This window comes from Parasteatoda tepidariorum, chromosome 10, assembly GCF_043381705.1.
Source record: "Parasteatoda tepidariorum isolate YZ-2023 chromosome 10, CAS_Ptep_4.0, whole genome shotgun sequence".
Classification (NCBI taxonomy): domain Eukaryota; kingdom Metazoa; phylum Arthropoda; class Arachnida; order Araneae; family Theridiidae; genus Parasteatoda; species Parasteatoda tepidariorum.
In genome coordinates this window covers 33,275,448-33,301,558 of record NC_092213.1, presented here as the reverse complement: position 1 = coordinate 33,301,558, position 26,111 = coordinate 33,275,448, and the positions used below count along the sequence as shown (strand labels likewise).

Below are 26,111 nucleotides of genomic sequence, written 5' to 3'. Positions count from 1 at the left end.
TATATATATATATATATACAAAGATATAAACAAAACGCATTGAAGTCTGCTGATCAACATATACACCCAAGCATCTTTTATTTTTCACATTAGCACCTTATAATAATTATTTTCGAGCTTGATTTTGCAACTAGAAAAGTAAACGATAGTCAGTTTTCTGAATATATATTAAATGTTCAAGACAATAGATTAATTTTACGAAATAAAAAAAAATACTAAGAGCAAGATTAGTTGTCTTTACAATATAGATCTTTAAGTAAGCTTTCTTACAAACTAAAATTTAAAAGAATTTTTTTATATTGAAAAATATTGCTTATAAAATGCTTCATATTTATCCTTTGCTAATGTTATTTTTGTATCAAACAGTAACAATATAATTTGTCTCTGTTTACTTAAGCGAAAGTTTGTATATTCACTAAAATATCTAATCTGAGCAAATAGTCACGTGACATAGAAACCTATTCTGTGACCCAGTGTTAAAAATTTTAGTGACTAGTTGCGTCAGTTAGCGTCAAACGTAACATTTGGTATGTGTATTCATTTCTATGCAATCTACCACTGATTTTCTTTATTTTGTTTTATATTATACATCTTCTTCAGGTAAGAGTAAACAGACAAAATTTGCAAGCCATTACATTCCCATTAGCGACACACTCATAGTCTCATCATGTAATAAATATTTCCTAACTTCACATTGCATTAACAGAACTAAAAACACCGAGCTATTATCATTTATACACGTCGAATATAGAATTCGAATCAAGGTAAACTCGTTATCTTTTACCCTATATTGAGTAAAATATTCTATGTAACTAAATATTCTATGTAGCAACTAAAAAAAATTAACCTTTGTAATCTTTTTAAAAATTATATTAACTACTTTTACTAAACTAATAAAGTCACGCTTATACTCATGAAGTGGTAAACAGCTGAAAGATATTTTAATACAAATATTAGAGAAAAGATTTACGTTATCCTTATTAATTATATTTAATATTTTATATTAATATAATGTTTTTCCTACAATATTTTCGTTACTATAATTTGGCATCGCTGTTAAAGCTGTTGCATAATTATAAAATCAACTAAAACCATTCGACTGTTATCATTTATACATGTCAGATATTTAATCTGAATCAAATTTAACTCACTATCTTTTACGCCATTTTTTGGAGTAAAATATTGTATGTACCAATAACCGATCAAAAAATAAACTTTTGTAATCCTTTTATTTAACTCGTAAAATCGTAAACTTATTTTTTACTCATTAAATAGCAAACAAACATTAGGGAATAATATTAAATATTAGGGAAAATAATTCCTTTTTTTTTAAATTTTTGTATTCATTTATTTTTGTAGATTCTGCAATCTAATATAATGTACTTCTTCAGAATATTTTATTTTACTTAAATTTATCATCGTTCTTAAAGAAGTGGAAACGTTATAAAAGCAAGGGATTTTAAACAGAGTTATGTTTTTTATGTTTTTTTTTCCTTTCCTCTAAAAAGCTGAATTCATCCTAGCTAGACTGAATGCTTTAATTATCTACGTTAAAATTCTGTAACCAATTGAATACACATGTCCAGAATAAATATATTTTTCTTGAGTTACATTTAAATTATTATGATTTTAGTTTTCTGTTTTAATATTGTTTTTATATTCTGTTCTTATATTTTATGGAAATTTTGCGCTTAAAAGCATTTAAAAATGCGCTTCAATGCATTATAGAGTTAAATGAAGTTAATCTTAGAATTAATAATAATATGAACTATAATATAAACTATAATATTAATTATATACTATAGTTTATTATTAGCTATTATTATTAACTATGTATATTAATTATGGACTATAATATAAACCATAATATTAAATTATAACACAATTGCATAAAATATACTTTTCATGCTAAATGATTAATGTATTTACTTTATCATAATTTTTTTTAAAAATATTTTTAAAAAATTCTTTAAATTTATTGATATGAATTTAAATAAAGTTTTTAAGATCTTTTTATTCTTTTGTATAATTATTCTTTCGTATTATTATTCTTTTGCATTATTATTTTCTTATTATTATTTCATTATTTATTAATATTAATTATGGAAATATAAAAATTTTGAGAAGAATATGCGAGCATAAGTTCTTTAATAGTTGTAGAAATAGCTGTAAATATAATTTAATCTATGTATAAATTTACTGCAAAATTTAGAATAAATAATAATAAATAAATATATACCGAAGTATATAGATAAAAAATTTCTAGATATAAGAAACACATAATTTTTTAAAAATAAATTTGAAAAACAGGTTCTTGTGAAATATTTACGTAAAATTTTTAAACTAAGTGAAATTACGTAATTAAAGAAAAAAAATGTTAGAATTTAGAACAGAAAAATTTCTAACACTCACTAAATAATTATAATTCCCTTCAATTTTGAAATTCTCCCGTTTTTTAAAAAAAGTATATTCAGAAAATTTCTATTAAAAGTGCATGTAATTTGATAGATGATCTCACGTGCTTGCTATTTCATTTTATTAATAAAATGCTGCAAATATCTCTTCGTATTTCGGGATTTTCATTTATTGTGCAATAATTTTTTGTATCACATGTAAGAAGTTCACTAAAAACTTTCCACATTACTTCTAATACTATCCAAATTAAACTTTTGTTATTTAGAATGCTGTTCGATAAAAAAACCTTTATAAAAGGAAAAAAATAGAAAATAATTTTATTAATTAATCAAATAACATTTTGAATGCAATGAAGATAGTGTTCATGTGAAAAACTTGTTTACATTTATGTTCAGTTATTGCATATAAGATTACAAAAAATACGTCTTACTCATAATAAAATAATATTAATCAATTTAAGGTAAATAGGCAAAACTAAAATCCTTATTGGATGACTAAAAGGTTTTAAAAGCAATATAAAAATAAAATTCAAATAGAACTTTACTATAATGCTTTCATATTCTGTCATGCTAACTAATTATATCAGCATTTTTATTAATGAAGCTTCTGCTATGCAGTCAATATTTTTAAGCAATATTAGCATTTGTATCATTTATATACGACATTCCCAAAAGATGGAATTTTTATCAGAATGTTTTATACCCCTTTTTATCTTATTAAACTTCGAATTGTAAAATCTTACTATTATTCTATTTGATGCAAATTGACGAGACAATAACAATCAATATTTCTGATTTATTTTCAAAATTGTAAATAATTGGTCTTCACGACTAAAGAACTTATTGTCGAAAAAACTTCAATTACAACAAAAAGTAAGTGCTACATTTGTAAATAAGAAAATATGTCTAAAATTGTTTTTGGAATTTTGAAGTTATTTTAAATTGCGAAAAAAAATTTTTTATAAAAAAAAGACTTTAAGTAATATCTTACTTTGTCTGTTAAAAAATTTTAATAAATTTTTTGACACTGAAAAAACACAAACTTAATTAGCGTAATGTAAAAATATTTAGTTTAAATTTATAAGTTCGTTAAGTATTCTAACACATTCTAAAAATTTTAATAACCTTAACTTTATAATATAATTATTTTTCATGTTACTAAAATGATAAACTTTAATTTAGGAATTGTTAAATATTAATGAATACAACAACAAGAGAATTAGTTTTATTTAAAGAGTTCCAAATTCAGCTTCATTATCATAATAATAACAGACTGGAATATCAAAGTCTTTATTTTTAATTTAAAGCTAAAAACTACTTTTTTTTATGTTTTAAGGTTAAATTTGCTTTATGTTTATCAAAGAAAACTGTTCTAAATGGATACAGAGTGAAATGAAATCGAATTAAAAAATGAGTATGAGTATTAATTATTGTAACTTCATAGCATTGCTAGTTCATTTTTGATTTAAATTGTTTATATGTTTTTTGCTTATTTAAAATTTTGAATATTTATCATATATTAAAAAAAACTACTTCGCAAATATTTATAATTTATTACTTTGTTATTATATTAATTTAATATCATAAATTAATTAAATTAATCTATGGTAGATACTGATACTTCACTGATGAATTCTCCTAATTCCAAANTATATATTATTTATATATATATTTATATATATTAAAAATATATAAAAATATATTATCACAGTTTATTTCTATCAGTAAATATTAACTCAAAAAATACAGAGTTAAAAAATGGTTTGAAATTACATAAATTTTAAGTATAATTTTTAGTTTTTCCAAAATGTGTACCCAAAAAATTAAAAAAAAGTTACAAAATATTTTATGAATAATGAAGCATTTTATTCTTTACCTGGTAATTCTGTATTGCTTTGCTTCAAAACGTTGCTATTTTTCGAAATCTTCTTTAATTTTATTGGTATGAATTTTATACGTTTATGTCGTAAGTCATTTACAGCAAAAGAGTTTATAAATGTTAAACTACGAAATTCTAAACTCACATTTTCTACAGGAATCATGGTAAAGCAAATTTTCAGATTTAGTACAAGTTACGCATTTTTTTCATTACCTAATATTAAAGCAATAAGTATCTTAACATATATTTTTTGTCAAAGACTAAAGTAAAAATTTAAAAGAAAAATTTTAGATAATGGAAAAAATATGAAATCTTAATCAAAAATCGTGTGCTTATTTTTTTCTTTTTTTAGAGTTATTTTTATAAAATAAAACACATAAAGACAAGAATTTGTAGAAAATATTTGAAACTTGGAGATTTTAAAAATTTTGGCAACATTTTGTAATAATATATAATTTTAACTTTCTTACTGAAAAAAATTTAAAATTCGAAATTAACACATTCCTTATATGAAAATCTGTGCTCTTGCATCAAACATTAAATGTGATTTAACACTTCATGTTAATAATGTTTAGATAATTATATTTAAATGAAATTTAAATTTAATGAAATTAATCTACTTCATTACTACCAAATCTTACATTGTGAAAATATCGTTTAAATTTCATTAACGCTAATTATTAATTGAATATTATTTTGATTTAAGAATATAAAAATTATTTAATTTGCAGTTCTATATGTTTTGTAACTAGTTTTGTAATTGTAATTTAGCAGAAAAATAAAGCATACACAATGTTTACAATTTTTATTTATTTTGCTTTATATTTAAATTCTTCATTTTCTTATTTATTTTCTTTTTTTTAGTTTTAATGATCAAAATTCGAATTTTTCATAATCATACTGATTATTTATTTAATTCTAATGATTCTTAAGAAAAAATTACACTGAAACATTGATTTCCTCTCTTTGTAAGGAAGAATATCATCTCAGAAGTCTTGTCAAAAAGTTTACAATAAAAAAAGTTCAACTGAATATTTTTAAAAAATTTCAATTATTTACTTGCGTCTTTCTGAAAATAAATAACAAATGATATCATGTTACTAAGATGTCATGCTTAGAAGAACTTTAGCATTATTTAGGAAATAATAGATACTTCAGTTTTTCTGAACAATTTACGAAAGTTTAAAAAAAACGCAATTCTTAATATGTAATAAATTTTAATTGCCTTATTAACCTCTTCTAAATACTCAAGATAAATTTTTAAATTTCATAAATAATAATAATAATGTACTCATATAATTTCATTAAAAGTACATATATTTCTAAAGGATTTTAATACTTGGCACTCAGTTTTCCTATTTATAAATTTTATGATAGTTAGTTGCAACTCTTTCATCAGCAAAAAACTTTTATTTTAAGTAAGCAGCCATGCCTGAATAACAAGAACTTTATTAATTGCTCCTGAAATTAATTCATATCTTAAGTGCTTAATATGCAAAAAAGGACTATATTTATCCATAGATAAAACTAACTTAGAATATTATTAATTTATTCACATATGAGAGTAAATCAAAAAGTTATAAACTCATAAAATTTAATAAAATGTATTTCAAATCGTAAAAAATAAGAACACAAACGTTTTCTGTCTATTTTTTATTTGAATTAAATATTGAGATTAATAGCTAAAGAAAACAAATATATAATAATCTTCACAATATTATCAAGTTTTATGCGTCAGATAATATTCAGTTACTATTTTTCTTCGAAAATCTTGTTTTTCCTCCAAATATTTAAGGAACGATACATGATTTGTTAAGCTAACTTTTATAATCCTTGATTTATTTAGGTCAATTACCACCTGGAAAAATCTGTAAACAAAGGTTTTCTTTACGAGGCAGTCTTGATATTTATTTTTATGAAGGTATTTAAATATCATGGGGATTCTAAATGGAAGATTCGCAATCAATAATAATATTTTATCAATATTATTGATCTTTTAATGTCACTAATTTTAATGAAAAAAAGTAGAGTGAATAAGTTTATTGTGAATAAAGATTTAAATTTATAAATAATTTAATATACAGATGTTGCCTACTTCCCTTTTTTGATTCACTAAATTAAGTTAAGTTAAGCTGTTTTTAACTAAATTTACTTTAATTTCGACAATGTGCAATAAACACAAAAAACAATAATAAAGCTAGTTTTTAATTTCAATTTGCTTCCGGCTTTTATTAAATATTACGAAGATTTTATTCACTAAAATTGTTTTGTGTTTTTGATCTGCTAAAGCTATATTGAAAAAATAATATTTCATGAAAATTACTATAGTAGCCTTTAAATTTCCGATGCATGATACATCACACAAACCTTATAATTGATGAAATTATTGGATATTGATTTGAAATATAATGAAGTAATTTAAAATAAAGCATATTGTTTCATATTATAAAATAATTTTAAAAATTCTGACTCTTTGATAATTGGTTTTAATAAAACAAAAATATTAATAAAAACATAACTATCGTGTCTAAAAAGCAAAATGAAAAATTTTACATTCATTTTTTAAAATTAAATATTATTTAAAAATAAAATATAGTACGTAATAGTCTGCAATATTTGATTTGAAATATTAACATATAATATTTGGTTCAAATATTAAATACTGAAATGCAATAAAAGCAATCAGCCTAAATAATGCCTTTTTGAGTAATGATGTAATATGAAAATGAAATTTTTTAATTACAAAAATTTTACAATTTATTCTTGCTAGTTACCCTATTAGTAAGTATCTTAACAATTCTAGTAGGCATTAATCATTAATATAAAAGAATATTTCAAAAACTAGATGCATTCATTGACCTGAATATTTTTCGCTATCATCACCGCATCTTTAACGGTCATTAACCGGCTTCTTAAATTAGGCTTAGCAAACACGAAAGTGAAAGTTTGTTTACACTATAGTTAATGCAGAATTACAAATGAACAAAGTTTATAAGACAATTATAGTTAAATGGACAAACATTATCCTTCGGAAAGGTGCTTGACATATTCAATTTCGAAACATTTCACTCAATTTCACCACTTTTAAAATTCAAGTTAAGCCTAACGCGTGAAGTATGAATGAAGTCATATCTCATAGCACGTGTGCAAAGCGTTGAAGCATTGACAGCTATAAGAAAATAGTAATGTATGCAAGATGACTTAGCATATTTTTTCTACTTTATAGTAAAGTTATTCAATGCAGTTTGAATTAAAATAATTTAAATTTTATAAAATGTATTTTTACAGCTAATTCTTTATCAATAATAATTTACATATATTAAAAAGAGAATAATTCTAAAATACATAATATTTGCTTATTGCTTTTTATATGAATCATGCGTAATTTATGTGTTTCAATTATAAAAATATTAACTCAAGTTTGATTTTAAATCTTATCTAAAAAATATGTACATAAAATTATAAAATTAAATACAAAAATTTAAAAATTACATATTTTTAAGTAAACAATGCAAATTAGTAGTGATAGCAGCTCATTGACTTTGATACAGTTTATTAGATTTTTTTAATTAATTCTTCTTTATTTTCATATTTTTATGTAAAAAAATCTTTTACCTTTCTTTTTTTTGAAAAAAGAATGCAACTTGCAAAAGCCCCGATATCTAACAAATTATAAGAAAAATATATGAAATAACTAAAAATATAACAGATTAACTAATATAAGTTTGATGTGAATATTCATTTATATCAGTACTTACATAAATGTTTTCCTTTTCACTTTAATGGTTAAAATTAAAATTTAAAAAAACAATGTTCATTACAACAAGCAAGTTTAAAAATATTTTCATAAAAAAATAAGATTAATTTAATTCACCAACTGAAATAGAACTACGGATGTCTAATTTAATATTTATACACCAGATGCAGAAAGTTTAAAATTATTTAATATTTAATTTTAAGCAAATGTAATTATTATAAAATAGAACTTAAAAAATATTTAATGAAAAAAAAATATTTAAAAGTTAAGGATACATTATAAAAATAATAGTTATTTTTTAAGATTATATATGGCCTGCTCAAATCAACAATTACAACTTTGAGTAATGAACTTAACTTAAATTATTAAGTTACTTCCTTTTTCTACGAGCACATCAAATTGATTTTTAAAAGTATGTGAAAATTACTTTTACTTCATACTCATTAGTTTAAGCAATGTCCAAAACATTTAGTATCATATTTGTCCAAAAATTAAACTGAGTGTCTTATTTCAAAAGTTTTATCGAATGCTTTATTGAAAAATTTGAGTTTGATGCCTTTTTGCGAAATTTTTTCGCGTAATAAATCGAAATGAAAAACAATTACCATTATTACGCTTATAACTAAATCTGCGTTTTAAAAGCTACAATTCAAAATTTCTTAATAAAAAAATAAAAATACTAAATCAACTAACGTAACGGAAGGAAATTAAAATTCTGGTATGCATTAAATATGGTTGTTATTCTAAATTAATGTAATTTTTATAATGCAATTTTTATTAAAAAAATAACTGTTTTACAGTCATTCGTAAAACGAGACAAAAACAATTGTACTATTTCATTTTTAAAAAAACTTGAAAAGCTTAAGTCGCTTAAAATTTAATTCTCAGACGCAAAAATGTCAAATTGCATACTCTCTAAAACAAATAATTTTTATTAGTATGTCAAAAAATATCAATAAAATATCTTTGGATGGAAAATCGTCTTCCATCGTTTGGATCGCAAATTGCTCAAGGTCAATTGCATTTAGTGTTTATTTTTATTTCAATTCGATATTCAAATCATTCGAGATAGCATTTTCTTGTGATTTAATAAGCACTTTAAAACTAATTGAATGACTGGCTAGCATTACCATAATATTTAAAATAATGCAATTTTTAAAATGTCTTTAGCATTTTAAAGAACTTCTAATCATCATAACATTAGATCATCATAAGTATCCAGGTCAGTTATAATGACCTTGAATCATAACAAATGTTCACAACATTTTTATTTTTAATTTTTCGGAATCATTATAATGCATAAAGTTATAAAGTACCACATCAGAAAATAGTATGTCAGTAACTATGACCTTGACTCCTAAGCAATAAGCTTACAAAACATTTTTAATTTTTATAATAATCACAAAATATTTTATTGTGGAGGTCATAAAAACAATTATTTTATTTGCTATTATTAAAATAATAAGTGAAAAAAATAGCATTACAGTTCCTACAAGGAAATGACATCACAAAGAAAATAAATAAAAATAAAAAACATTTTTTCCCAAAAATAAAGAATTTTAATAATAATTGTTTTAAGCATTAATCACTTTAAGCAACAATATAATCACTTTTAGCAACAATTTCTGACTTCAACAAAAATATTGAAATATGAGTCAGCCACCTGTTTGTTTACATAGCATTCACGAAAAAAAACGAGTACATTTTCAAAATATTGCAAACACAGCACAATCAAAAATCTTACCTCTTAATTAATGATTAAAAATCCACGAAAAATCCACAAAACAACAAATTTTCTAAAAATTATAGAACATTTTTATTATCTGTTCCCTGCACATCCCAAAAACGTTCGGTTTCACAAGTTTTATAATATATTGTGTGAGTAGATACCGGGTTACAAGGTCCTGACAACTTGGACGGACCCCTAGGTGGACCCCTGGATAGGGGGTTAATATAAAAAAGGGGGAAGCAGGCACGTGGGTAACGCACCCCTTTTTTAGGCCCCTGGGCACGAGCCTAGATCCCCATGCTTCGAAGGTCACCAGAACACCCACTATTTTTTGCTGTGTAGGTGGAAAGGCTGTTTCAAGGTTCTTTATGCTATTTTTTTAATATAGGTTTTGTAATAGGCTGCACTCTCACTCAGTGAAGGTCCCCTTTTTGGGCCCCAAACTAGGAAATGGAAAGTGCAGATTTTTTATGCACATGTACTGAGAGAATGCATATCAATTCGCAGTGTAGGAAAAAAATATTTAGGTCAAGTTTATTTTTTAAATGTTTGTTTTGGTTTCTGGCTAGATTCATAGCTATTACCTATTTGTCCTTAAAACATACGATTTTTTTCATTTGTGAATTAAGACTGCTGATTTTTATCATTATTTTCGTTATTTAATTTTCAAGGTCAAATAAAGGTAAATATGAGTTAGCATCATCAAGTAAAGTTGCCTCATCAGTAAGCAATTTTGTGTAGTGATTGAGTAAATTAGTTTTGTTTTAGCATTATAATATTTATATAATATAGAGTATATACGTTTATATGTAATAAAATACTTAAAATAATATTTCATAAATCTTTAGTAAATCTATAACAACGTCAATTTATATGATATATCGAATATATAGTTGGGAGTTCATACTGATTTCCAATTTCGTCAATAAAATATCAAGCATCAATTTTTAATGCCATGCAAAATTTTAATTAAATCACAGACCAGCTATTGAAACGATGCTACGTTATAACGAAAATCCGGGGTTTCTTTTCATATTTTGTATTCATTATTACGGTACACATTAAATACAACGATTTACGTTTATGCATATTTTTTGGATTCTTAACTAACTGATATTTGATAGGTTAACAACTATAGTCCGCGATATGTTATTTGAAATAGCCACTTCGAAAAAAAAATATTTCCTACTATTATTCTAAACCTAATATTTCAAAGTATTTAATTTTTATTCCTATTATTATTATTGTTATTTTTACATTTTTAACAGTTAAAGATAATCTTTGATTGAGTGCAGTATTTTATTAATTATTTCAGTTAGCTAGAGGTTTATGTTAGTTGCCAATTAACAAAAAATAGCAAAATTAGCCAAACAAGTATTCATTTTTTTCTGCTTGTTTGTCAAGCTACTTAATTACCTTTCAGATTTGTTAATGTAGATTTGTAAATTAAAATATTTTTGTTTATTTATTTAATTACTTTTAAATTGAGGAGTTGGTTCTCGAGTCATTAATCTTATAAGCTTAGATTTGGTTTAGTTAGCTATATTTGATTAAATTGACCGACAAAATAGTAAATGAGTGCTTGCCAGAAAGGCATGTTAATTAATATATTAATTTTAATTAACTTGTTATAAGCATTAAAATAGTTATTCAAACACACTAAAAATAAGTATTGGGTAGTTGATTATCTTTTTAATTATTAAAAACTGTTAATTAGTCTTAATTACAATCTGATGCAAAATGGCGGCCACATCTCCAACCATGGCGTCATCTGCTTTTTGTCTTGCACCGCCATAGTTGCTTAACCGCGACATCTAGGGGCTTAATTACTGTTGCCAGTTAGAAGAAAAAAACTTTTTTTTCTCCTTCGTTTCTCTTTCACTCCCTCTCTTTTCTTTGCAAGTAATATAATCTCCGAGGCGCTTTTATGCATAAATTACTGAATCATAAAAGAGAGAAAAAATGTATTGATCGCGGAAGATCAGCGAATAGGAAGATCATTAGGAAAGAAAAAAGGGGGGGAGGAATCGTATTCTCTTAGGGATGGAGAAATAAAAAAAGCAAATTTAATTGATTCCCGCATATTCCCTGCCTCCTTAGAAAGGAGAACGCGGCGCTTTTTTGTAATTAATTATGCTAAGGCCTCTCCTTTAGTGTGACGTCATCAGCTGTTGGTACTGAGGAGAGGGGGGTCGGGAGTAAGAAAAAAGAAGAGCTTATGCTAAGCGTAGGTACTCATTATTACTAGCGAAGTATAAACTCGCCATTTCATTGGCAGATCGAGTTCTTTGTTTACTAGTACGCCATTACCTCTTCCTCTTCCCTTATCAAGGCTTGGGATGCAGCATCATTTGCTCTTGCGCCTCTTTTCCACTATTTTCTATTTTATTTTCCCATGGAGAGAGAATCTTTTCTTATCAAGAAGAGTTTAAAAAAAACGTTTTTTCCGCTGTACCTTTAATCATCACACGTCAATAAAGTTCAGCAGTTTCCTGTAAGAGCATGGTATTTTACAGAACTGATAAAGAACATATATATGCTTTTTTTTATTTTTTACTTTATTTTTACACTCCCGCGCTTTGCTAGAGCTGCGTAAAATTATTTAAACTCCGAAGTATTGTAAATCATTTCGATTTTTATTTATTTATTTGGTACTTCCTTTTCCCAAAACCTCGTGTTTCTCGCTCTCTCGCATTTCCCATGCACTTGGGAAGGCCAGATTAATCTGTGTTCTCGCTATATCTAAATATGGGATTTTTTCACGAAGCATGTTGAAGTGTATTGCGCATCGTTTTCCGTTTGTGCATATCGATATATGAAAACAGTAATATCGATGGTTAGGCTTTCTAAGCCTTTGGTGACATTATTTGGAAGTTATGGTGGTTGTTTCGTGACATAAATGACTATTTTTTATGACATCAAAGCATGATCTTCGTTAATGGGCTCTCAGAGTGGGAAATATATTGCTTACGATATTACATATTTTAATGTGATTTCAGATCGCAAACAATTTTATTTTTTTTACATTTTTCAATTAAATTGCTTTGAAATATTTCATAACTCCATAACATGATATAATTTTTATTTTGACGTGCATCATCTTAAAACTGTTTATTTTAAAATATTTTCTTCGAATTGCATTATATATCATAAAAACAATTTCAAAATGTTATTTATTTAAAAAAAAGTTCACTTACATGGTAAGATAAATTTAAAAAAATAAAGTGATATAGATGTCTAACTAAAGCTGAATTCAATAATATTGCATTTATATATTTGAGAAAACAAACAGGAAAAGTGAACATGAAGTAACATGAAACAAACTTTTTTAACTGTATATATATGTATATATATATTTTCAGAATAGTTCAAATTAAATTTTTACCGATTTAAGCAAAATTGCAAATTTAGTGATGACTCAGTTGTCAAAAAGACTGAGCAGTCATTGTGAAGTACTAGGGTTTGATCCTCAGTAGCAGCTTGAAGCCCTTTAAATTTCTGATCGATGGCTACTTGGTTGTCTGGGAAGTAAAAGTGACTAGTGCACAATTCTGACATTATTTTCTACAATCAATACTTCAGTGACTAAATTGTTTAGCTCTAACCTCCATAACCCCCTGGTTAAAAACCAACCAGAAGCTGGAACGCTTTCCTTTTCTTCTAGCTTAAATTCTATGAAATAACTATTATTTTTTTATGACTCCAATTCAGTGATTCTTGCATAAAAATCTTTTGCAATTCAATATAAAAATAGCGTACCTCCCTCATAATGAAAAAAAAACGTTACACTCTAAATAAATTAATAATAATGATTATATTTTTACGTATTAATTACATGGTTCAAAGATTCCATATGAAGGATTTTAGTTGTTACATAAAACAACACATACAAAAGTGTAATAAGTCAGTATATCTTAAAAGGAAAGTTTTCAAGCAATGTGTACTTTTCAATAAATGTTTACTTTTCAATCAATGTGTACTTTACAATCAATGTGTTTAGTGATCATTTATACTAATGATCATACTTTTACGTATTAATTGCATGGTTCAAAGATTCCATATGAAGATTTTATTTGTTACATTAAGCAACACATACAAAAGAGTAATAAGTCAGTATATCTGAAAAGGAAAGTTTTCATTCAATGTGTGCTTTCCCGTGGGTGAGAGTCTTGTGCACAGCACGTATCGTATGAATCTGTTGGAGAGTCTTGTCCAGCAGATTCATACAAAGACTGAAATTGCAAGCAAGAAGATGGAGGGATTCTGACCAGAACCAGAAATCAGAAATCAGAACCAGAATTATGATCATAATTCTGATCAGACAAATACAAATACAAATCAGAATTATGATCAGAAATGACCGAAAGTAAGTATAATGGACATTATAAGCAAACTATAGTTTTCGATGTCATCAAAAGATTTAAACTTCTAAATGGATTTAAAATATAGCTCGAAGAACTGACAATCACTGGAATTCTAATTTCTTGCCTTCATGACATCAAATAAAAAAGGAAGTGACCACAAGAAAACTTTAAAGGCCATATGATATGAAAGAATACAGAACGAAGATTTTGGAAAAGTTTGGAGAGGACCCTCTTCCAGAAATGGAGTAATAATTATTTAAGATCGTGATGATCATACAGATCCTGTGTAGGGGTCAGGAAACTGGCCTTGTATCAGAAAGTTTCTGGGTTTGAATCCCGAGCAAGGCATGGATGTTACTTCCGTCTCTGTATCATCTATCCATTCTGTGGGAACAACGCTGCCCACATAATATGGTGCCCTGAAAGAGTTGCCAATAAATCTGCCCTTCAGATACCTGTATGACGAAAGGTCATTTACCAAGTGGACATTGGAAAAAAATGATCATACAGATAAGCTTATCTATATTTCTCAAGAATCTCTTTAAATACTTATTTTCGATTTTTTTTGACGTTTGGAAAGGTTTTTTATTCTAATCTTCTGTGTTCATATGACACAAGTCAGATTAGCCTCAGTATGTTGTTTACATTGATGAAGTCAATCGCAATCAAAGGATTTATAATGAAATCGTCCTTCGTAAATCGGAGAAACAATATGTTCAGGTGATGCTTTATGGGTATCGCATTCGGTATATCATTTTTTTAAATTTAGAAATGTGTAGTTTAAGAAGAGAGATTCACACTCTATAATTCCTAGATCATCATTACTATAAATATTAAAAATTAAGCAATACTATTTATAAAGAAATATCTTTTGCATGAAATAATCTTGCTATAAATGAGTTTTGATAAATGGGAGTTAAATATTTAATTACTCAATATTCCGAAGTCTGTTATGACTTAAAGGAAAGTACTAAACTACATTTAAGGACAGTATCTTACAAAATGCAACTATCCCTACCCCGATTTTAAAGGCAAATATTCCGAAGTCATTATTAAAAAATGGGTGCATAGAAATAATCATGCAAATTGCCTCTTAGTATGTGAGAAATCGATATGAAATTTCGCTGATATTGTGGTACTTTATACTTAATATTATGTAAAAATATGAAGATATTTATTTCTTAAAATTTAAAATTTTGAACATTAAAATGGCTACAGCAAGAAGGAATGGAAATAATATAATTATGTTTGTTAAAAACATTCATTAAAATAGAGTAGGCAACTGATTGAGTTTACATGAAATAAAAATGCACAGATCCCTATAAATCAGATTTCAAAGTTTTCATCTTCATTCTATGTAACAGACTTTATCCCCTTGCACATGGACTCACACAGATATCGTATGGCACTTTTGGAGATTTCAGTCAATACAGCATAGCGACTAAGACACAATTCATTGAGAATAGCAATTAGAGAGTGGAGGCCTGCCAGTCACTTAGCAATCAGTGTTCAATTGTTTAAGGACCAGGAACATGCTGGCATGACAACAGTCGAACATATTCTATATAAAGAAAGATTATGAAAGTTTTGGTAACTTGTAGTATGTGCATTTTTCGGCTGAAAATTAGCGTTAGAAGGGCCTTGAAAGTTTAAGAAGCAGACCTTGATGCTCTTGAAATGTAACGGTTGATTTCCCAGAACTCCATAAATGAAAACAAAAGGTAGATGACACATGTATGTCATGGAGCCCTGCAAGTGATGGGCCACTATGACAATGTCGAAGGCAAGTTGGGAATATGCGGTTTCCATAATAAGTGAAACATTGTATCGGCTGTTATAATTAACGTACACAAAACTAAAATTCGTTTGTAAGGATGATGAGCCGATATTACTGAGTCAAAGTTGATCCTTTGTAGCACTTCGGAGTGTTTCAAGTCAGTGATATAAAGTCAAAGGAAGCAGAAGCCATGGTTGAAGCGCTGACAGTTCATACTGTTGTAAACATCGTCAAACTATTCGTAGTTTCTTACTAAAGGGCTGTTTCTAACTAATTCGTGGTTAACTAAGGAAACTTCTAGCGATTTTTACTTCTTAATCCATGGTTTCTGATGTGATTGAGCAATCCCTTAAGTTCATGTAGATAAGATGGCTGCTTTCTCACCTATTTGTAATGGAAGACCACTAAAATCTTGTAGGACTTTCAGTTGACCGTATCGAACCCATCTAAGACATATTGCGTGGATATTTAACTGATTTCGACCGACGCGAGCAACCAAAGCAACTCATGATAGACCACAACCTATATATATATATATATATAATAAATTATAGCAATTTTTGTTAAATTATAGCATAGGCTCTGTGTAATTTTTACTGAATAGTTTTTAGATTTTAGTTACTGTTTGTTATTACGTAAAAAATATTTTTAAACCATTTTAACCTTAAGTGAAACCTTAGTGCAAGAGATTCATACTTACACATAGTATAATACAGAGCACCCGACTAATGGAGCACTTTTGACTGATCAATGATCAAAAGTACATCAGGACTTTACGGATAAACTGTAGGTACGGGGCAGTCCAGCGTTGTGACTCTAAGTACACAATGGCCCATTCTTCAAAACCGTATTTATTTTTAATGTTTATTCCCTTGCGTAGTTACTGCTACTCTTAAATAGTAATTATTTCGTTCATGAAAGTTTCATTGGTCTGAAAATTTTTATGATTAAAACAGATTTTGACAATTTTGCGCTAGTTTATTTTAGCAACATGATTTAAAGTATTGTTTCTTTAATTTGTTTAGCTTTTTTAACTGAAAAAAATTATAAGAATATCAATAACATTTTGAAATTAAAAAACAGAACATTTGTTTATTTTTAAATGCACAATGATGCATTTGTTTATTTTTATATATGTAATAAATTATTATTATCGATCATTATTTATAAATTATTGGAAGAGAATATTGACAAAAAGTTATTGATTGATATGATGGAAAACTTTAGTTAATTTTTCCTTAACACTTGTGTATTTATATTATACTCAGACATATTCGAATAAAAAAATTTCTCTTTAAAGTAGAAATCTTTAATATTTCCTATAAATATTACGATACGATAAATTGGCCAATGCAAAAAAATAAAATGAAATAAATGAATAAATAAATTTAAGTTACATTGAGAAACAAAATTTAACTACCATAATCCATACCTGAGGCTCAGAAAAGTACCTATTTCGAGAAGAAAATAAAAAAACACTAAATACAAAAATAAAAGTACTGAATATATATATAATTAAAAAAAATCTTTTGATAACTCTCCAGTACATTTGAATAATTGATTATTTACTATGATTAAAGTTTATTGAGTTTATTTATTGAAAAAGTTTATCAAGATCCTATTCACTTATGTTTACATGACAAGAAAGTTGGCTAGATGACCGAGCGGTTAGCGTGCCTGACTGCGTAGCCAATGGCTGCTGGTTTGAATCCCACTCTGGGCATGAATGTTTCTCTCTGTGTGTTCTCCTCTGTTATGTGGGATGTGTTAATGTGGCCCACCCTATAAAACGGGTATCTGTGGCAGTGTGACGTGGGTAATGTTGCTCGCCTCCGTGACTTAGGATCACAGGTGCCCACTGGGTAACGTTAAATGAGTAACACTTACAGCATCTTCCGAGGTGAAGAATTAACAGTTCAGTACCTGCCGTTAAAAAAATAAAAATAATAAAAAATAAATAAAAAAATTTAAACATTAAAGCGTGTAGCGTGTAATAAATTTATATGGTATTAAAGTTAATTATAAGCAGTTATTAAAATTGAACAAGAAATTATTATTTAGCTGATAATTATAATTCATAAATTTGAAATTTTTTGAAAATTCAGTAGCTCAGAATTTGTTGAATCTAATGGTTGTTTCCTGTGGTACACATATGACACACTAGCTATATAGTATCATTGGTATTGTTAGACATATATGTCGTTGATGTATTATATATGGACATACCTGCTTTTTCAATTCACTTATTTTACAATGCAACATGTTACTGAATAGACTACCAAATATCAAAAAAGAGAAAAAATAAGTAGACGAATAAGTAGAAATAAGTAGACGAAAGTAGACGAGTAGAAATGATCGAAAGTCGAGGTTATTTAATTCTTTGTAAATTTTTTAACGTTAGAAAACAAGTACACTGTAAAATCCATTATACCATAATATCTATATTTACCGTAAAATTTTATAGCATAGTTTTTACAGTAACATATTTACAGCATCGCAGTAATTCAATGATTTTACAGTAAATATTACTGTATAAAATTTATGGTACATCTGATTTTTATTTCATAAAGTTTTACTGTAAAATTTAATAGCACCTCGAGTGCCAATATATCTATCAAGACATATATAGAGAGAGACAATAATTTAAAACAGATCAGTGTTTCAAATTTTGACCGTAAGTCAATGTTTTCTAATTGTTAGTCAATTAATAATTATTATTCCATCTCTTTTAATACATATTTGTAAAATCTTAATATACTCAAAAAAATCAGAAACAATTTTTACACATCTGGGTTTAAATTTTTGGAAATTTTGATTCACACAAAATTTTATAAATCAATACTTAAAACGAGGGGATAAAACTCTATCAGGAGAGCGATATTAAAAATATCAGAAATTATTTTATTATCTTATTTTATTTTATAACCAACGTTGAACAGCTGACCCAGTTCTGAGTTTACGGCTAACATTGTTCAACTCCATAGCCTTGTAATTTTGAACCCAATCCAGAAGACAAGAGATCAATCACTGGAACGAAATCCTGGATCAAGCACTGGAACAAAATAATCGTCGTGGTGGACTTTTTGATAGATTTGACCTTCATTTTCGTTACATGGAGAGGAAAGTCTCGAAAAAAAAACCACGGTCAGCCTGATGGCAAGAGAACTCTAAGCCATGATCCGTCTGCCACGAAGAATACTTTACGTCAGCCGATAGCAGAGTTCGTATCAACCGGCCACTAAAAGATTTTGGACTTGGGTCAGCTCATTGGGAAGTGAACGCTCTACCCCCTGAGCCACCTCTACCTCCTGTTTGATTATCGAAGTAAACAGAGGAAGGCTAAATAGCAATCATTAATAACACACACTAGTTTTCCACTTCAATAAAACTGGTTTTGATTTTTTTTAAGTCTGCCTTCTAGAATAATTCATTAATTGTTTTACAATGTTATTTTTCTTTATTTTATTTAACATTACTTCCCAATCTTTAATTTCAGATTTTTTGACAAATATTCCTATATTCAAATTATAAACACTTTGTATATAATGTATTACACAAAAAGTTTAAACAAAATTTTTTTATGGCTGTCCCTCTCTCATGCACGGTCGAGTTTATTAAAAAACATAATAAAATAGTGTTATTGTAACACAATAATATAAATCTATCTGACTCAATTCAATAGAAATTCATTAAATTTCTTACAATGTTTTATTTTACTTAACATTACTTCACAATCTTTAATTTCAGATTTTTTGACAAGTATTCCTATATTCAAATTATAAACACCCTGTATATAATATATTACATAAAAAATTTAAACAAAAATTGTTTATGACTGTCCTTCTCTTATGCACGGTCGAGTTTATTAAAAAACATAATAAAATAGTGTTATTGTAACACAATAATATAAATCTATCTGACTCAATTCAATAGAAATTCATTAAATTTCTTGCAATGTTTTTATTTTATTTAACATTACTTCACAATCATTAATTTTAGATTTTTTGACAAATATTCCTATATTCAAATTATAAACACCCTGTATATAATATATTACATAAAAAATTTAAACAAAAATTGCTTATGGCTGTTCCTCTCTCATGCACGGTTGAGTTTATTAAGAAACATAATAAAATGGTGTTATTGTAACACAATAATATAAATCTATCCGACTCAATTCAATAGAAATTCATTAAATTACTTACAATGTTTTTATTTTATTTAACATTACTTCCCAATCTTTATAATTTGAATATAGGAATATTTGTCAAAAAATCTAAAATTAAACACTCTGCATATAATATATTATATAAAAAATTTAATCAAAAATTGTTTATGGATGTCCCTCTCTCTTGCACGGTCGAGTTTATTAAAAAACATAATAAAATGGTGTTATTGTAACACAATAATATAGATCTATCTGACTCAAAACATAAATGTTGCCAAAGAAACAAGCTTAAGTTTGAAGGAGCAAGTTTTCATCCAAAATCTAAGAAACCAACAAATCAGACGTTTAGCTTTGATACAATTTCTTTAGAGAAACGAAACGCTACAATCTGTTTGCAACAAAATATCTCCTAACAGAACCTTATTCATCGCTCTAAAAACTTAGTTTCTTGAAAAGGAGTATTCGGAGATAAATGATCCAACAAAAATAGAATAGATATGCTCTATGTAAAATAAGAGAAAGAAAAATAGATAGATAGAAGGGGAGAAAGGAATTTAAATGTCAAATATTTCTCGTAGAATTGCATGAAAAGCTTTGATAATGGACTGTTTAGAGTCGATGTATAACTGATAAAAAATTATTTTTAATTTAATATTTTTTATTAAGAATAATTGCTTACAAATCTAAAGTAGTAAATTTAAATAATAATATTTTGTGTCGTATTTGTGTACGTATATTTTCATGTTTACTTAAAATATTTCATTGTTTTGTTGTGTTTAAATATAAATATCTTATAGGCATATTTGTCATCTTTATTTTTTAAAGGAAATATTGAGTATTTTATTTCATAATTTTTTCGCAGTTACCAACTAGAAAAGTGAAAAACAGACTGGATTTAGCATATTTTACTTGAAAACAAAAGAGTTTTTTAAAAAATGATTATGAAATTGCGTTTTTATTAATAAATTGCATTTTTGTGTTGAGAATTCATATTCATGTGAATAATGAAATAAATATCTATCAAGTTGAATTCTGTTCAATTTCAATAATATTTATCTGTTAGATTAAACTCTAAATATAATAAATTTTATCTTAAAAAGTTAGCAATAAAATTATAATCTAGAAACTGCTTGGAACTAAATCCGGAAGAAATTTATGTGTGAAATTGTTTTTTAATTTTCATTTTAATTTAATATTCAGTTCGTAACATATCTCATGAAACATTGAATCCTTAATGACATTTTAATTTCATAACTACAAACTTAAGTTTATTTAATGAAACCTATATCTTTAATCTATAACAAAAAAAAAATTTTTTTTTAAATCTCTTGTATGGAACAAGTGTGAACATTTTTTTATAAATTTACCATAAAAACATTTTATTCATTATTTTCAACAGATCGAGTATTTTTTAGTGAAAATTACGAAGGAAAGCGTGTCATAATTTTGACCTATGGGGGTTTTTGAGTAATTGATAACAGTATACAGTAAGAATTTTTATTCTACAATTATAGTAAAATAACTGACAGCAGTCTGTAAATCCTATCAACCATAAAGTTCACGGTATAAATTTCTTTTTTACCCTTATGGTTTTGGAAACTATTTACAACTAGTATGGTTATAGGACCATGAATACAAAACTATACAATTTCTTAATCATTTATAACTAGCATTGTTCCAAAACCGTAAAAAAGAAATTTAATTGGGCATATAAACTAACCTTTTATTTAGGTAATGGGTATTGAAGAGTACTGAACACTTCATGTGTTGAAGGAATTGTGATGTCAACGTTGAGACTCTAACCCTAGTCCTGTCGGTCATGAGACTAACAGATTAGCCCTCTCGGTTATAATAAGCAGAAACTAAGTGGAGAAATGTAAGCAAAATTTAGGTGACTACATTAGGTGTGTATTATTTGTATTAATTGGTGCGATAAAATTCTGGCCGTTTAACAATATTAGGTGTAAAGCAGTTGATAAACAGTTTTTCTCAAAGTTAATAGTTTTATTACCATCTTATTAACGGTTATTTCACTGTTTTATTTAAATATGGTAAAATAACAATTAAATAAATTGTTATTTAACCGTATTTTCCGAGAAATTTATAACAATGTAGCCCATGCTCACACAGGCTCTACTCTCTTCTATTTTGTATTATTTTATATATAGTTTACTTCTTTATCAACGAACTTGAGTTTACGTATTTAAGTAAAATTTTAGAGAAAATGAAGTCAAATAAAATAAAAAACTCTTTTCTTTGTTGCTTTTAATCAAATTTTATTCAAAATGCTGTAAAAATAATTCAATTTTACCAAATCGATGAACTTTTTATTGAAATATCAGTAACAAAGTACAAACTTTTATTAATATAGAACCATATATTTTTCCTTCATACTAATTCTCATTAAATTCGACAAAAGAAATATTTTTATATATAAAACCATTTGGCATTAGCACAACTTCACAGAAAAATGTGAAAGACACTTTTTCAACAATAGATAAATCCACATGGGGGGGAAAAAACTTTTCTTTTTACATTACATATCATAATATCAAGTCGAATTTAATGCCTTCTGTGAATATTATGGAGTACTTTTGGAAAAAAAAACGGTACTTCCATCCAAAACTAGGTGATCATAAAAAAAGAGAATCATTTTTATTCGATTTTTTTTTCCGTCGACAATGTGGGGTTTCGGTCCACCCCAAGGACTCACTGGCTGCGCATTGTAGAACGAATCTCTAGCAGCTGGGGCACAGATTAAAAAAAAATGTGAAAAAAATATCCCAGCAAAGTGCTTGCTTCTGTCGAACATGCTTTAACTTAAGAGCCCCCGATGCAGTTATTATTTTTTAACGTGAATATCAGAGGAGTATCGTCGGTTACTTATTGCCTAACGTAACTCAGATTTTTTTTTCATACTTTTTTTTTATGTTTTTAAAGTACTTCTTGATAGAGTGGTGGTGAGAAGTAGTAGAATTTAAAGAAATAATACAGCTACACGTCATGTAAAGAAAAATGAAATGATTGATAAATTTTCCGATTTATCATTACAATTGTCGTTTCTAATTTTTTCATTTTTCTTTGCATTTGAAAATAATATTTTAATTAGTTACAGCTTTTTACAACTAATTTTAATTTACATGGCTTCAATTTCATAATAAAAAGTCTTTTTTCTTATAAATAACATTATAAGATAAAAAATAATTTTATAGGATAGTTGTTAAGATTTTTTATTTTAAAGACTATATATATTTGTGCTACATGGNTATATATATATGTTGTTGTTGTCCTTTTTGCTCCGCATTCATAATCATTACACAGGTTACATTTTAAACACTTTAGTTAAAAATTAACTATTAATTTAACTACTTTAAACAAAACTAAAAAATAATTAAATTAATTACAAACTTCAAATATTTTCAAACTAGTGCATTTTCATTCTATTTTAGTTTATTCTTAGTCATTACACAGTTTGTAATCATAATTATAAATAAAATATATTTAATATGTTTATTAATTATTAATTAATTGTTGATTTTTCTTTTTATTTTGAATTTCTTAAGACCTATGTTTGGACTAGTCAAAAATATATCACCTTTCTATAGAGGCATCTGTGTTTACATATTACTCTCTAAATTAAGCAAAGATCATTTTAATAATATTTAGTTATTTTTCAATGAAATCTTTATTTATTAATTACAGATTATTTTCATGCATTTCACAAATATTTTTGCTTAATTTAAAAAAGATTTTCTACGTTATGTGCAAAATATTTATAAATTTTAGTCATGATTTCTTATAATGCTTAAAACATTGCATAAATATTCTTAGTTGTTATAAATTATTACTTTAATAAAATTTTGAAAAATTATCTATTGCAATATATAGTAATATTCAGTATTATTTTGCTATCATAAATGGCGAGTTAAATATTCAAAACTTTCTTTTATTAGCTTCAATGTTTCAATTCTTTAAGCCAGCCTAATCACGGTATTCTCGATTAGAAAAAAAAAAGTTGTTAATTTCTAAACATTAACTTAGTTTTTCATTTGAGTTTTCATTTGCTTTTCTTATGTAAATGTAAATTTTAGTACTTACGAAAATTTATACTAATTTATAATTTTGAAAAATAATTTCAAATGTAGATAATTAAGTATAACAGTTTACCTCATTACGAAACATGAGTTCTAGTTATTTTGGTTTACTATTTATATTTTAATCCGTTGAAGCAGTAAACTTTTTTTTTCTTAGAAAATACCTTTAAAGGTTTAAAAGGATTCTTAACTAAAAAATCATTTCTGGTGACTATTTAATGATGATATACTGATGACAAATTTCTAATAGAAGAATTGAAAACTAGAATTTTTTCAAATATTATACTTTTAAAAATATCTCTATTTTTTATCACAGTATGCATATTAATGCTTCTAAATAATTAAACGGTCTTTTAATTAAGTAAAATCAAACTTGATGAATTAAATGTGTAGTTTACTAAAAACACGATGTTCTAATCCCTTTGAAAACTTGAAAAATTTATTTTACCTTTAATCTAAAAAATATATTCAGCAGGTCTTCGCTCTTAAATTGATGAATAATATTTTTTCTTTTTTTTCTAAGTTTTACTTCAGACTTGAGTTTTTCCCGTCATTTTAATGTCCTTCCTTAAAGGCATTGCTATAGAATATTAAATTGTCTGCTCACTAAATTGCTTGGAAAAAGTTTGAAAGCTCTTCCCGTTTTTAAGTTTTTCCGATCAGACTATATTTCCCTGAACAATAAAGCGTTTATTTCAAAGTTAGCCAAGAAAATTTACTCCTAACTTCATTTTAAAAGATATATATAAAAAAAATCCTAGACACCTGATTTTAAGTTTGCCATTTTATTCAGTATGATAAAGAATAAAATAAGCAATTTTAAGTAATTCTGATGAGCATAGAGTAAATAATTAATTCCTTGCAAAAAAAATATATATATACTTATTTTCTGCCCTTGACACTTAGTATAGGAAACAATTTAAAATATTTTGAAGGAAATAATAAACGCATTAACGAAATAGTTTTGGTGTTATTTTATAAAAATAGCATGTACAAATTTGAAACAATATTTATGCGATCATATACAAGCAAATGTTTTTATGAAACTCTAAACTTGGATTATACCGAGTTTCAATAAATTATATGAGAGTGAAATCACTATAAATCTCATTTTTTAGCTATGTAATGAGCCATTTTAACTATTTGAGCTAATTTAATTTTATCTATCTATCTAATTGATGTAGCTATCTAATTTTTTTTTATAAAATTTGTTTTGTATCATTTGACTTGATATAGATATCTAATTGATCTAGATATCTAATTTGCTTTTACTTAAAATTGAACAAATAATTAAATGATCATATGTAAGAAAGTATTTTCATCAAAAGCAAAAACATGGCTTTTACTGAGTTTAAATAAATTTTGGGAAAGTAAAATGATGAACCTTCATCTTTTATGTTCATCGCCATCTTTTATGAGAATGGCCATCTAGTAAGCTAATACGTAAGGGAATAATAATAAAGCGAAAATATTTCTTCCAATTTGACTTTCTAACTCACCCTGGATTGAAGTGTACTACGAACCCGGAGGTCCTCAGTTCGAATACTACCGGCAGACAACGAACAGCTCTCTCACACATTCTTTTCTCCAACTCACTTTTGAAAATACGTATTTTGCTCAAAAAGATCATATAATGTTTTAATTTTGACTAATTTTGCCTAACTCACCCTAATTTTGAATACATGAGTTCTTCAAATTAGATTATTATATAATTCGGGGCTATTTCGACACATTTTTGCTCAATTTTGAGAAACCTTTTTTACAGTGGGTCAACCGAAACAGTGTGAAATTATTGATGTGCGTTTATGTTAAAGCATTGTTCTTGCAAATATTTGTTTTGAAATCAATTTAAAAGCCCAGTTTTAATGGTGAACATGTTTGGGAACAAAAAATAGTATATGTATGTATGTATGTATATATATATATATA

At 26.2% G+C, this 26,111-nt stretch overlaps 1 long non-coding RNA gene across 4 annotated transcripts in view; it reads right to left on the bottom strand.

The window, feature by feature from the left end:
* LOC107437847 (uncharacterized) overlaps positions 1-26,111 on the bottom strand; it is a 336,010-nt gene that overhangs the window by 246,046 nt on the left and 63,853 nt on the right. Inside the window, exon 1 of one of the 4 annotated variants that reach the window (XR_011638003.1) lies at positions 9,795-9,976. The exons of the other annotated variants lie outside the window; for them this stretch is intronic. This is a non-coding gene — a long non-coding RNA (uncharacterized lncRNA). Of the gene's footprint in view, positions 1-9,794; positions 9,977-26,111 lie in introns of those variants that run through there. 4 annotated transcript variants of the gene reach the window in all.